Source organism: Leuciscus leuciscus (assembly GCF_965113295.1).
Source record: "Leuciscus leuciscus genome assembly, chromosome: 23".
NCBI classification, from domain to species: Eukaryota; Metazoa; Chordata; class Actinopteri; order Cypriniformes; family Leuciscidae; genus Leuciscus; species Leuciscus leuciscus.
In genome coordinates, this window is record NC_138747.1 from 17960029 (window position 1) to 17974850 (window position 14822).

Below are 14822 nucleotides of genomic sequence, written 5' to 3' on the forward strand. Positions count from 1 at the left end.
GAATTATCGGCTATCAAATTCCACCTATTGTATATGAGCACAATTTGGAATTTGAAAAATGCTGTCAACCTCCGCCATAACCCACAGAGATCGATTCCATCTCATCAAGACCTTTGGAATATGTATGCGCTGGCCATCTATAATATAGTCAGGGCCAAAAGTTGAGAAATATTTTCACCACTTCCACCCTGCCCACATCTGAACCTTAGCCAACTTCTCAAGGCTATATTTGGCCCTTATGGCGCATTGTTGCACTAAGTAATTCCACACACACAAACTTAGATAGTAGCTCACGACCGATTTTGCTTCAGGACATTAAAAGTACAGTAATGACCCAACACGGTACCAAACTTTTATTTTATTGTGGTTTATATTTTCTTTTTCTTTTCTTTATTTTATGGTTTGAGGGTATGTTATGCAAACCATGTTCGCATTTGTGTAATTTGACAAGCTTCTATAAACAGACAGATTTGCACCAAATTTCTGTAGAGTTTGATTGAATGCATGACCTTTGATATCAATAACAACAAATAAGCAAATCATTTACTCCTATCTTGTAAGTTGAGAAGCATATGAGTACGGAGCGCCTAAAGGGACATGCATGAGGAGGGGAAATATTTAAATGGGAGGAAAAAATATATTTCAATCACTCTCAAACTTTTGCATTCCCCTAAGAAACTTTGCATGTTCGCACAAAATGTTTGCATTCTCTAGCAAAAGCTTTTCAAGCGAAAGCATAGTAAGAGATATTTGGCTTATTTATGCTCTGTATAATAACAAATATGACATTAAAAAATAAATTAACTAATTTGAACTACATTTAAATATTAGCAGACCTGCACCCATATTTTGGTCGCAGCCCCGCTGACCCACAAAAAACACTGCCCTAATATATATACAAAAAAGTTTGAAACTCATCCACTTCATAGAAGTGATTGTGACTGCGCTTTTTACCTCCATCTGTCCGAGACTCTGTCTGTCTTTAATGTCCATCTGTCTCTCAGTGCCTGTTTACTCTACTCCTCTGAGGTTGCACTGAAGTTTCTTTCATGCACATTTGCACATTAAGAGGTTTGAAATGCCAACTCAGTCTCTTGGAGGATTTAGCTTGTAGTCACAGTTCCACCAGAGGCACTGCAGGAAGATTGTTATAGATGCAAAAATGCAAAGGGTGCATTCAAGCTTTAAAACAGTCCCTATAGAGCTGATCACTGATGAAATACTCCTGACTATCTGTGAAGAAACCAGTGTGTGAACATTGTAAATGTAATTAATGTATTGTGTAGGATTTTAATTCCATAAAAATGAACTTCTATAGAACACAAAAAAATAAAAAAATAAAAAAAATAACTGGTCACTCTTTTCCATACACTCTTAGAAAAAAGGTTCAATGGGGTTTTATATAGAACCATTGGGTTCTTGAGTCAATTTTAAAACCCCTTTTAAAAATATAGCCAAAAAGTTGCTATATAAGGAGAAATGCCTTAAAGGGGTGGTATAATGCCCTTTTCACAAGATGTAAAATAAGTCTTTGATGTCCTCAGAGTGTGTATGTGAAGTTTTAGCTCAAAATACCCCACAGATATTTTTATACAGCATGCACTGTAAAAAAATTCTAACCATCCCATATCAAAAATTTCAAGTGACCGATAACATCTACATTTTTCAATTGGCCCAAGTGAAATTCTTGTTGCAATAGTCTGTTAACATTGGCTCAATGAGAAATAATACGTCAGACTAATTGAAAAATTTAGATGTTATCGGTCACTTGAAATTTTTGACTTGGGGATGTTTTGTTTTTTTACAGTGTGTTAAAATTGCCACTTTTTGAGGGTGAGAAAAAACACACCGTTTTTGTGTCTGTCCCTTTAAATGCAAATGAGCTGCTGCTCCCAGCACAGGGGGCGGAGCTTCAACAGTTTGTGTCCTTGTACCTCACACAGACATGCACTGAAAAATTCAATGTCAATGAAAGTCATCAAAGTCAATGTTCAAACCGGATTCAGACAATTATGGAGAGACTCAAGAAGAAGTGACAACATGTAGAATGCAACAGGATATTTCTGAATGGTTAGTTGATGAATTGATGTAGTTTATGTGTAGTTATCTTCTAGTCATCGAGTAGCATATTCTGTCATGATAATCTATAAATCGTGTTCAGGGGGCGGGGTTTATGTAAATATTAGGGTTAGTGATGTAACTAACCCGGGAGGAATGTCCTGTAGTCCCTACCAGCCATTTGTTGTAGTCCTTAAAAAACTATTTATTTAAAAGCAAATATCTCCCTTTGCTTTGAACTTTGAGTGTTGTAACTTTGCAGATGTTGTTTACGCTCAAACAACAAATTACACTCTAACTAAATTAAAAAAGTGAAATCATAATCAACCACCCCTTTAAAGTCCCCCTGTAGTCAATCATTGTCTCCCTTAAAACTTATCTTTGATCACCAAAATTACATATTTAAATTTTTTTCCCTTATTCATGCCTTAAAATAGCTTGAATGTAACTCTTCACCCTTGCCTAATTTATTATACACGGTTCTATGAATATGCAAATTAGCCCCACCTCCACTCACTCACACCAGCTCAGAGATCCACTTGTTGATGATCACACATTGACGTGATTGATTATAAGGTAGTTTGTGACGTCAGAAACACCAACGATTTCAAACCGCGTTTTTGAGACTGTCTTTGGTTCACTGCAGTTTTAGAGAGAAAATACTCAGCAATGGTGTTGACTTATGAATTTGCACATGGTTTGTCTCAAAGCATATTAAAAACACCACATAGACATATAAACAACATTAAAAACTTGATTTTCACCACAGGGGGACTTTAAATAATTGCATGAGACAATTTAACAGGTTAATTATTTTTTCCCCATATTGATAAAGTATGTTTACGAGCTTTTTAATTAATAAAAAAAAAAATTAAATATGAAAATGAGATTAATAAAAAAAAAACATTTAATTAAAATGAAAAAGTTATATATGAAGTGCTGAAATGAAACTGGAGCTTAAGTGTTTAAAATATGATGCACGGTCACCATAAAAGTTTATTGAAAGTAGTTATTATATTACTTCTGCTCTGTATTCCAAATATTGTTTGATGACCATTGAAATTCTTGATTTCCACCCGGAATCTTTATTAAACATTCATGAGAGAAGTAGTGATGTCCAATTTGAGAGCAAATCATTATTTTGAGATTAATGAACATGATCCAGTTTGCAAAACTGGTCTGAATGATTAGTTCACAAATCAGACTGAATTATATTTTCAAGTTCAACTCACTGACTCAATGATCCAGTTCCAGCGATTCTCCAGTTAACTGGAGGAATCACTAAAAGTTCACTGGAAGAGAAGATTATCAGTGAATAATGACCTAAATTTGACATTAATTCTCCATTTTGTGAGAGTAAAAATATAGTAATGTCAAATTTGGGAATGACATGAGGAAGGAAAAATAAAATAATTCGGAAAAAAAATGCAATGCAAATAATGACAACTTATTCTCTTTTTCTTTTCTCCGATAAACTATCCCTTGAAGAATTAGAGATAAATCAAAATCTGAAGATTTCTATTCCCTTCATTAAATAATTCATTTATTTATTCCGTCTTTAAATTTGAAGATTTAACCAAGTCTTTCCCTGCAGAGAAAATATATGGAGTGGAGGATTGTGGGTCTCTCAGCGTGGCCCTAAAACATTTTCTAATCCACTTTTATTCCTCACCAAGGTCTATTAATCTGGGGAGCAGATACTTATCCTGCTCTGATTTATCCGCTTATAAATGAGCTGACATATGGATGAGATTAAGCATTGGCATGGTGTAAGGTTTATAGTTAAGGTTTATGATTAAAGCCGGGCCTATGAGATTCCAGTGGCATAATGAGAGTCCACAAGTGTAATGTGTAGCTCAGCCCAGTGGATTTTAGCCTTCAGGCCTGAATGAGAGTAAACATAAGAAAGAGATAATAGTCAGAGTTTGAATGAGCTAATGCAATTTCTTTAAAAACATAGAGCTAATTCCATGGATGTTGCTTTTCATTTTCCATCCACAATCACACACACACACAGCGCGCATCAGTAGAAGACCTCATAACTCCCTTAGGGTTTGTGAGCTTCACTTTTAACCATTGTGTGCAGCAATGACCTCCAGTCCAGATAGTTACATAATTGATCAGTTCTTGTACATTTCTTTCTCAGGAAATATTCTTAACATTTTTCCTTTCTCCCCTCCACTTCTTTCATTTATTTATTTTATGATTTTAAAGAGGCGAGAACACTTTAATTAAAAGCACCAGAGACACACAATGGCAAGAATGCTTTGATAGAGCAACTAACTCTCTCTGTCAATATATTATGACAATTGGCCTGTTAAACTAATGCAAATTCTAAAGCGCTTCACATCATTGGGCCGTAGCCTAGTACGGAAACAAGAACAGAATCCTGTCAGCCTGTGCATTCAACGAACAAATCATCCGATTACAAAAGCCAAATGAGAAAAATATCTCGAAACTCACTGGTGGACACAATGGTGACAGTGTCAAGACTTCCCAAATCATATCATGTCTTTCTTAAGAGGTGCTTACTTTAAAGCCTTATTTCAGTCACAAAACAATCTATTTATTCATGTTTTTCTTCTTTTTATTTTTTACTCCCCTGCACTGCCTCTCTATTACATTTTTCACTTTGAACCAGCCAAGAGTAAACAGGCTCTCAAGGTTCCAGAAATAATCTGGATTAATATGGATGAGACATCTCATTAACAGTGAGAGATGGGGGATATTAAAGCGGTCCGTGAAAACAGTGGTGCAGTATCTCCGTGCTTTTCCTTAAAGTGTGGTGCATGACAGCAAGACTGTTTGTAATAGAAGCCTTCCTGAGAAATGCTGCATGTTCTTAAAAATAAGAAAAAAATGTGCTGAGAGAGAGAGAAGAGGGCTGAGCTGCTCAATGAGAGTATTTCTTACAAATGTTCCACTTCACTGTGGTCACATTGAAGCTATTCAAGACGTCCTTTAGTGGAAGACTAATAACTCAGGTCTGTGGTCTTCGTAAATTGTTGACGACGCCGGGTGGAATCACTGTCTGCCGAGAAAAGCAGAAGTGGTACATGATGGATAAACGAATAAGCAGCTATTTATATGCATCAAGGGTGAAAAGGAGAGAGTGTGTTTGTCATCCAGTGCTGATTGTCCAGGCCAGACGCTGAGACAACGTGCACTGATGTCCGTAGAGTTTATTGCAGGAGAACCCAATAAATTCAAAGGTGCTGGCTTTGTCTTATTGCGCACGTGTGTGTGTGTGTGTGTGTGTGTGTGTGTGTGTGTGTGTGATGGATAATGTACACAATTGCAGCAACTCAGACATGTTGGAAAATCAATGCTGGACATTCTAGATATAAACTAAACCCAATTTATACCGCAACAGACAACTCGCAACTATTCATCTGTATAACAGTGAACTGCATCTTAACCTTACTTTCTCTGGGCTAATAAAATAAAATAAATAAAATATGAAATGTTTACTTGCATAATAGTTTGTGGCTGAGGGTCAAGGGTGTGCGGCCCTCCTGGTGACGAAAATTACGTCAAGGAGACGGTGCGTGGACGTATACTTTGGGCTTTAGCCTTCCACTGACCACGGACTTGACACTATGGAATTAGCTTTTAGAAAGGAAAAACTGATCAGCAGTTATTCTGTTACGCAACTGCTCAGAGACAAGACGTTGAGATCCAAATGCAGCTTTATTAGGGTTAATCCAGACACGTAATCCAAGAAACAGGCAATGGTCGAAAACACAGGTAAAGAGTCCAAACGAACAAACAAACAAACCAGGAAACACAGGTAGGGGTCACGGGAAACGGGAAACGGGAAACGGGAAACGGGAAACGGGAAACGGGAAACGGGAAACGGGAAACGGGAAAGGAGTGCAGTGTAACAACATACAAAACTTTGCGGAGAGTGAATGAGTGAACAGGGTACAAATAGGCTAGGGAGACTAACAAGGTGACGAGACACAGGTGAATGCAATCAGTGAAGATGAGTCCAGGCAGTGAATTATGGGAAATGTAGTGCGTGGCTGATCGTGACATATGGGCAGCTTTTCTCCGTAAATAGCATATTGGCAAACAGTCCAGTGCATATCTGTGTTTGCGCTCTGAAGAATATCAAAGGTTTCTATTTACAACATGTTTTTGCATTGGTCAATAGCCAATCACAAATATATCTGTTGATTTCTTGAATGCAATGGCCAATCAGAGGTGTTTATGTGCACTGAACAAAAATAAATCCTGAAATCCTCTCTCATTATAACAATTATGTAAATAAGAGATTCATTGTGCAGTCAGCTTTATTGATTATAACTGAACTTTGTGATGTCGCAATGAACTAAGATGAGTGACAGCTTTTTAGTGACTATAAAGGGAGTGCTCTTTCTGCGCTTTCCGCCTTGCCAAATCATGCATACAGTATGCTTGTTTTTCTGGTAAAATGAAGAGTGTTTTGTGAACGCAGACTCTTTAAAAACAAATTAGTTTATCAGGAGCATATATGCTGCAGTGTTTAGTTTGTGCGACGACATGTAACTTGAAACTATTTCATGGAAATCAATTTCAATGTGTTTTTAAAGGGGAAGCGCATCTTCTTAGCCTTACCCTGGAGAAAAAAATAAATTGCTCCAACCAACGTGCAGAAACTAATATTACAAATTTGAACTTTTTAAGACAAGGTCATAATAGGTTGTAAAATGTCATGTGAGGCAAAAAACTAATTAGCCTCATTTATGAATTAATAATATTTGCACACACACAAAAAAAACATGAAAATATTTTAAAACTTCTTTTTTAAATTAAGATTAAAATGTGGAAACTCACATACACTATGAAAATAACCTTCTTTTTTTTTTTACTTCATTATTTTTGGAGTCATTGCATTTAAGATTTTCTTGAAAATGGTACAAACGTTTTGTCAAAATCGTATTGTTTTAAACTGAATTTTAAAAAGATTTCACCTCTTCTTTTTCATTGACAGCAGAAATCCAATGAGCTTTGGGCTCTGTTGAACACCCAGTAAACTCTGACATAGAAAAGCATTAGATATTTGTAATTTTTTTTTAGCACTTTCACTCTTACTGTTTTTTTTCTTTCTTCTTCTTTCTTTCCTTTTGCACATATGAAGTCCCTTCTAGGTTTATCGTCTTCTGGCGCATCCGCAGACACAGTTTATTTCCCCCAGGCTGTCAAACAAACAAACAAACAAACAAACAAACAGACAGACAGACAGACAGACAGACAGACAGACAGACAGACAGACAGACAGACAGACAGACAGACAGACAGACAGACAGACAGACAGACAGACAGACAGACAGACAGACAGACAGACAGACAGACAGACAGACAGACAGACAGACAGACAGACAGACAGACAGACAGACAGACAGACAGACAGACAGACAGACAGACAGACAGACAGACAGACAGACAGACAGACAGACAGACAGACAGACAGACAGACAGACAGACAGACAGACAGACAGACAGACAGACAGACAGACACACACACACACACACACACACACACACACACACACACACACACACACACACACACACACACACACACACACACACACACACACACACACACACACACACACACTCACACTCACACTCTCTCTGAAGCCCATACACACACAGTCTTATTTTATAAAGTTGACATTCCAATAGGGACTGCTGTCCTCCTCACGGAGTATGAGAGACAAGTATTTTATTGTCAGAAGAAAACATTACCTCATCGTCACCTTACCAGCAATTGACATGCTGTTTGAGCGATGCTCATTGTCAAGGTTAATCGAAACAGACAGTCTTATGAAGATTTAGCACAGCAAAACAAGAGCATATAGCTATTTGTCTGGCTGCTGGGGGAGAAAAGAAATGATTAATGATTAGGATATGTTATAAATAGCTATATAGTGAGTTCACACCCGGTGAACAACTGTAGAGAGAATCTGTGAGCAATTATTATTAAATTGATTACTATTTAGCTTTTACTCCATTGGCATATGTCTAGGTTATATAAGAGAAAGAAAGATTAAATAAAAATGAAATAAAACCAATACAGGCAATCGTTTGACACTGACATATTTAATTGAGTATAACAGACTACAGGTGTCACTCTAATGAATAAAGAATGAGAAATAACCATCTGCAATCTGCCAAAATGCTCATGTGTAATTTTGCATAATTTTATATATTGTCAGATGTATATGTACTTTTTGACATAAGTACAGAAGCACAATAAATAATACTGATAATAAAAGAGTCCATAGTTGATACCAGTTTCAATACTACAGTTGTAATCGAAATTATTCAACCCCTGTTGCAAATCAGGTTTATTGGCAAAATTTACAGACTTTCAGCTTTTGCAATGAACAAATCAAACAAAAGTATTGAAGCTCAACACAGCAAATGTTTCAAGTGGTTACCCCAAATTCAACTGAAAATGCAACTTTTCATGACTCAAAATTATTCAACCCCTTCATGGCAAGCATCTTTAGTAGTAGAACACCCTGTTGCTGTTATGACCTGCTGCAAACGAGATGTATAACCAGACACCAGCTTCTGGCAGCGTTTCTGAGGAATCTTAGCCCATTCCTCATGAGCAATGGCCTCCAGTTCAGTATTATTCTTGGGTTTGCGTGCTGCAACCACCTTCTTTAAAGGTGCAGTATGTAAGAAAGACAGTCGAATTCAAAATATCGGAGATCGTCGTTTCTCCCGCCACCTGCTCCTCAGACTGGACGGCGCTCACACGGGTTGTCAGTTTGAGCACACGCAACAGGAACGAGCGCAATGGACAATGACAATTAGCAAATTGGCAACATGCAGTATCACAGACCAAAACAATAACAAACATTCCAGCCTGGACCGAAAAGTTCCAGGTTTGTTTCATCGCTCCACAGAACAAAATCCCAAAATTTCTGTGGTTTATTAATATGATTTTGAGCACTTTTCTTGTGTTTTGGGGTCTGTAGTGGGCCTGCCCTCTCAGAAATCTGGTTGCAGTCGTTGATAGCTTCCTTTTGCTGCCCCGTCCAGGTAGTGTAACCACTGTTCCTTTAACTTTGAACTTGCAAACTATACTTCCAACGGTGTGTCTAGGAACATTTAGTGTTTTTACTTATTTTTGTATACTGTTCCTTGTTTGTGAAGGGTGATGATATCTTCTCTTAACTTTTTGGACCATTCTTTTGACTTGTCAAACGTGACACTCAACAAACCTAGCCAGTTCTGATATTTTATGTGTTCTAGCTCAAGCACACCTGGTGCAACTAATGAAGCCCTTGATTAGTTGCAACAGGTGTGATAGAGACAACACCTGTTTCGCAGATTTGTGCTATTGTGAGGGGGTTCTATTCAGGGGGTTGAATAATTTTGAGACCACAGAAATCATTAAAAGTTTCAGTTTAATTTGGAGAAACCACTTGAAACATTTGTTGTGTAGAGCTATTTCAATTACTTGTGTTTGATTTGTTCATTGCAAACAGCTGAAAGTCTGTTCAACTGTACATAAAAAAAATAACATACTCTATATCACACTTCCTTTAACTATTTTAACTATTAAAAAGTTAAATATTAAATCAAATTAAAAATAATAAGTATAAAATTAAAAATAATTTTCCAATAAAGTAGGAGTAAAAATTGCTTAAAAAAAGACAGGCAAACAGTAACTATATGTAAAGTAACCTAATTTTAAAGTTGGTAAACAAAGTGCGTGGCTTTTTAGTATTGCTCTTCACAGAGAATGCTCACAAATGAGCATGTGAGCATTTGAAATCAATCCGACAGCGCGCAAGAGACGAAATGAGTCTGTAAAACCGGTACTGCTGTAAGACTCTCATTATTTAGTATCAACCTGGTACCAAGGTACCTGTTCTTTTGACATCACATTAAACTATAAACATAGAGTCATATTTCGTAGCTGAGAGAAATTAACTGAAAAGACAGCAGTAGGAAGCTAGCAAATTATTAGGCCCTAAATATGTCAATATATTAGTCTAGAATACTATACTGTACATGTAATGTAATGTATATATTAGGCTATAATATAAATGAATGTTGTTTTAAGCAACTGGCAGACAATCCTTTGAGACAGCACTCCGCATCTGTCGGCAAGCTGTCAGTGATCGTAGATAGAGTTGTATTCAACGCATTATCAGTAATGAGAAATGCCTGAAGTTGACAACCATCTTCAATAACAAGCTTAATTTTAAACAGTGCGGACATCAGTTTTTGGGCAAGAACTGATTCAAATGTTGACACTACACATATATCTGACTGTCAATTTGGCTAATTATTTCAACCAATCAAAGCACAGAATTTATCATGAGTTACAGAGAGCAACAGTGGGGTTCCGGATGTAAAAATCCCATTCATTTTCTCTACAGGAAGTGATTTTTAATGATTACTTAAAACCAAAAAAAAAAACAGACCAACTGTGATGTACAAGGTTGTTAATTAATGATATTTGCCATCAGCCCACATAATGTCAACTTATGTTTACTAGTGAAATTCCTGGTAGAAAAACTACTTTACTCAGGATTCATCTAAAAAATAAATAAATAAATACTCCACCAATCAGAAAATCGAACAAACAAATCATGGCAAAAGAACTATTTAGTGTCCACCCACTCCCATGAAGCACTGTGAATGATGTAATAGAGTCTCTCTACACTCTCAAACTACTTCGATATTTGTTCATAAATATAAGTTGGAGAATTATTTCAGGATAAGAACCTTTTGATAAATAACCTGACTCTATTAGGTAAACACTTTATTAGATGCAGGTTAAAGGGATAGTTCACTTTGAAATAAAATTTTGGTATGTTTTAGCTTACCTCAAGGGCATCCAAGATGTAGATGTCTTTTTTTCCGCAGTAGTTTCAATTTTGATATTTTTAGGTCAAACCGTTCTTGTCTGTCAGTCATATAATGCAGGTCTATGGTCACTGTCTCAAAGAGCATGCACAGAGTCCAAATTAAAACAATTCCCCATCGTCCAAATTAAACAATTCCCCATCGTAAGTACACATTGATGGCCCAAGACACGAAACGAGCCGTTTGTGTGAGAAAACGAACAGCTGTGTACAAGAGGTAAAAACTATACAAATACTGTTCGTTTTCTCACACAAACGGCTCGTTTCGTGTCTTGGGCCATCAATGTGTACTTACGATGGGGAATTGTTTAATTTGGACGATGGGGAATTGTTTTAATTTGGACTCTGTGCATGCTCTTTGAGACAGTGACCATCGACCTGCATTATATGACTGACAGACAAGAACGGTTTGACCTAAAAATATCAAAATTGAAACTACTGCGGAAAAAAAGACACATACATCTTGGATGCCCTTGAGGTAAGCTGAAACATACCAAAATTTAATTTCAAAGTGAACTATCCCTTTAAGCCATTTTTCAATGGAAGGAAGAAGGAACAGAAGCAATGTGCAAAATAAAGTTAAAATAATATTTTTTTATGTAATATTAAAATATTTGTGTGTATCAAATGCATCTTTTGTAATAGGCTAAACATAAAATAAATTATTTCCATATGCAGCATGTTTAAATTGTTTCTACATACTCAGCATGTTTAAATCAATAGATTTATATTTATCCATCATTTTAATTTCGATATGTCATTGGCTTCAGGGGATCGTAGTTCTTTCCCTCGTGAAGCCGTTAAGCACACCGTCTTGTAGGCTTACCTTTGTCTTTTTGTCCAATTTTTTTTTCCTCCAGTCAAGGCATCACATATAGTGGATGCATCAATAGTTACTGTGTTTAAAAATTATTTCATAATTATATCAACTTATTCATTGCCACCTAGTGGGCACTACTGTGAATCATTATCTAGTGCCCACATCTCTTAAATTATTTTGGCCTATTGTACCAAAAATGTATTTATAAAGAACAAAACTCTCTTTCTCCCCACACTGTAGTAACACACGTACATAAAGATGGTAGAATTTGCAGTCTACTCTTAAAGCAGGAGCTCGGCCTGTTGCCAACAGGTGTATATGTCACAGTGACCTTTTCCTAAGCACATCTCAAGAGCGGCAGTGAATCAGCACCCCAGCCCTCTACATTATTTAAGTGACTTCTCCAACAGTACACTAACAGCAGCGCTCTTACAGAAGAATAATAGCAGCGAATGTATTAAAGTTTCAGCCCGCTTGGAGAATTGAGAACTTGTCTGAACTCTATCTGTATGCGGAGAGCAGGCCTTCATTGGGATGTAAAACGCATATTTCCTGGGCTGTTTGAATTCATGGGGCGTAACCCATATGAATGGGATGTCCTGCGTCTCAGGTGTCCATTATTTCCAAATTTTTCTGTGATTGCTTCTTTGACTGCTTTGAGCCATGAAAAGCATAGCATTAATTTTAAAACTCTTTCAGGCACATCATGGCAAATTCGACTGGAAGCCCAGGGCTCCAGGGACTACAGCAGACGTTTTTTCCCCGAGAACACAGAACACCCAATGCCTGCCACCATCTGGTCAAAGCAGCCTGAGGAAAAGGGCCAAAACAAGAGAAAAGAGAAAAGGACAGACAGCGGTGCCCCAAAGAGGAGCAAGAAGAATGACACCTGAAGAAAAGATGGATTGCTGGACGACTGTGCGGAGGCAAATAATAAACGAAGCCCCCTTTCTGCACCCCCTCGCATTTCTCTAAGAGACCTGATGGAGGCTGAGACAAAGTTAGTGTTCGGTGACGAACAGGACATTACCCACAAGTCCCTGGCCTGCACCCCCACACAATTAATGTGTCAAGCGGCTGAAATAGGAGGGCCTCCGAGTGGACCTAATCTCAGCTTTCTGCCTCAAATTGACAAATGGCTCGATGTAGCTTTACAGGACGCCAACTCGTCCTACCAACTGAAGAATTATGCCACTGCAGCCAGCCGTTTCACTGATGCACTAGAGGTACTCGATATTTAAATTTTACCACCGGCTTCCCGACCTACAGGCCTTTATATGTTCATTTAACACACTGACATTTCTGGAAAATGCACATGTTATGGGGATCCTAAGGTGCTTGAAATCATGTTTGCTATATGGATCTGCTTGGATGTTCGGGTTGATTGCAAGCATAATCTTAAGATTGCTTAAAAAAGTGATAGCACACCTAGTTTCAACAAAACACACGATTTAAGGTATCAAATAAGGCAGGACGATTAATGCATTCATTTAATATCTTATGCTTTTCAAATGCCTAAAAACTAAGCCTGAACAAAAGAAATAACCGTGAGAGTACAATGGTAATTTAAATAAGGTAATCATTCAGTACCATGGTATTTATCAAAGTACTGTAACATTCCCATCTGATACCATTGTACTCTCACTGTAGTTAGTCTTGTTGAATTGACCAGGGAAGTCCGATATTAAAATATAATAGTGTTATTAATTGATTAAATGATTTAATTAAATGTTAGATGGCAGCAAAGGTAGGTCTAATCTAAATGTAAAAAAAATATGGGAAATACAGATGCACAGTTAAATAAATTAAAAAATTATTAATCAAATGACGTCTGACTCGGCTGCTCTCTATGTCACCTTAACAAAAGGTTATTGAAGATATTATGAGGCACGGAGCAGAGCTTTAATTAATGTTTACAAACTGTTGGAGCTCAAAGGCTCTTATCATAATTCTGACCTGTTATTGCTGTTACCTGGATCCCACATTACCAGACTCTAAATGCGTTTATGTGGATCTGCAGAGTCTTAAAGTCCCTGTAAAGGCAATTCTACAAAAAAATTCTAAACACATTATAAGTGCTAGAAATGTATTGCTAAAACATGTTACAAAGACTGAGAACTGTGAAGTACTAAATTGTGGAGTTAGACCGTTTAACAGTTTTTCACCCTTGCTGTGAGCCGGATTTTTTGGGCGGGGCTAAAACGGGGGCTCGATGACGCACTGCGACCCCCTGAGCTTGATTGGGCCCCTACTTGATGACGCACGGAGTCACTAAGCCTATCGCTCAATCGCGAGTTACAATCAGACAGCCTACAGTTTGCTAGCTACTATGCCCACGGCTCTGGCTATGCCTTCGTCATGTAAATGCGTATTCCCTGGATGCAATCACTTAGAAAACAGATCGGTGTCCTTATTTAAATTTCCGAAAAATGATCATATCAAGAAGAGGTGGATTTATCTTGTGAAGAGCTAACGTTACCTTGATGGAGAGCTGATGATCACCACCACACCCGCCTCTGTAGAGATCAGGATAGTTTACTTTCGTTGGAGACAACTGGAATTCACTGATAATCCGCTGTTACTGGTGAATGGGGCCGAACCGACTATCTCCCGCTGTCCGCTTCGGCCTTCATCCTCCCGTCGCGCCGACATGCACGAGCTGTGCGCGAGTCATATTTCCCGCGAGTGGGCGTGGTTTCAGCGCAGCCAGCGGACACGCCCCCAGCGTTTGAGAGCTGAGACTGACTGCTGCTCATTTTTTCGAGATTTTGATAGCTTGTTTTATTTACTTGGCGGCTTTTTTAATCATTGAAATTGGGCTGAGTGGCTAATAACACATTTTTCGGTGGTATGACAAACTCAGAACACATACTTAATTTTGACTTTACAGGGACTTTAAACATCACAGGTGTTCTTTCTTTTTTCATTTCTATCCACTGAGATTAATACGATTTGTCGTCGCACAATACATGAGGTTAAATGAGGTAAAGGCCACCAGGAGAATATTTATACATGCTTTGTTGTAAAGTGAAGCTGTATGTTTATTGTTGAGCTGACAGTAC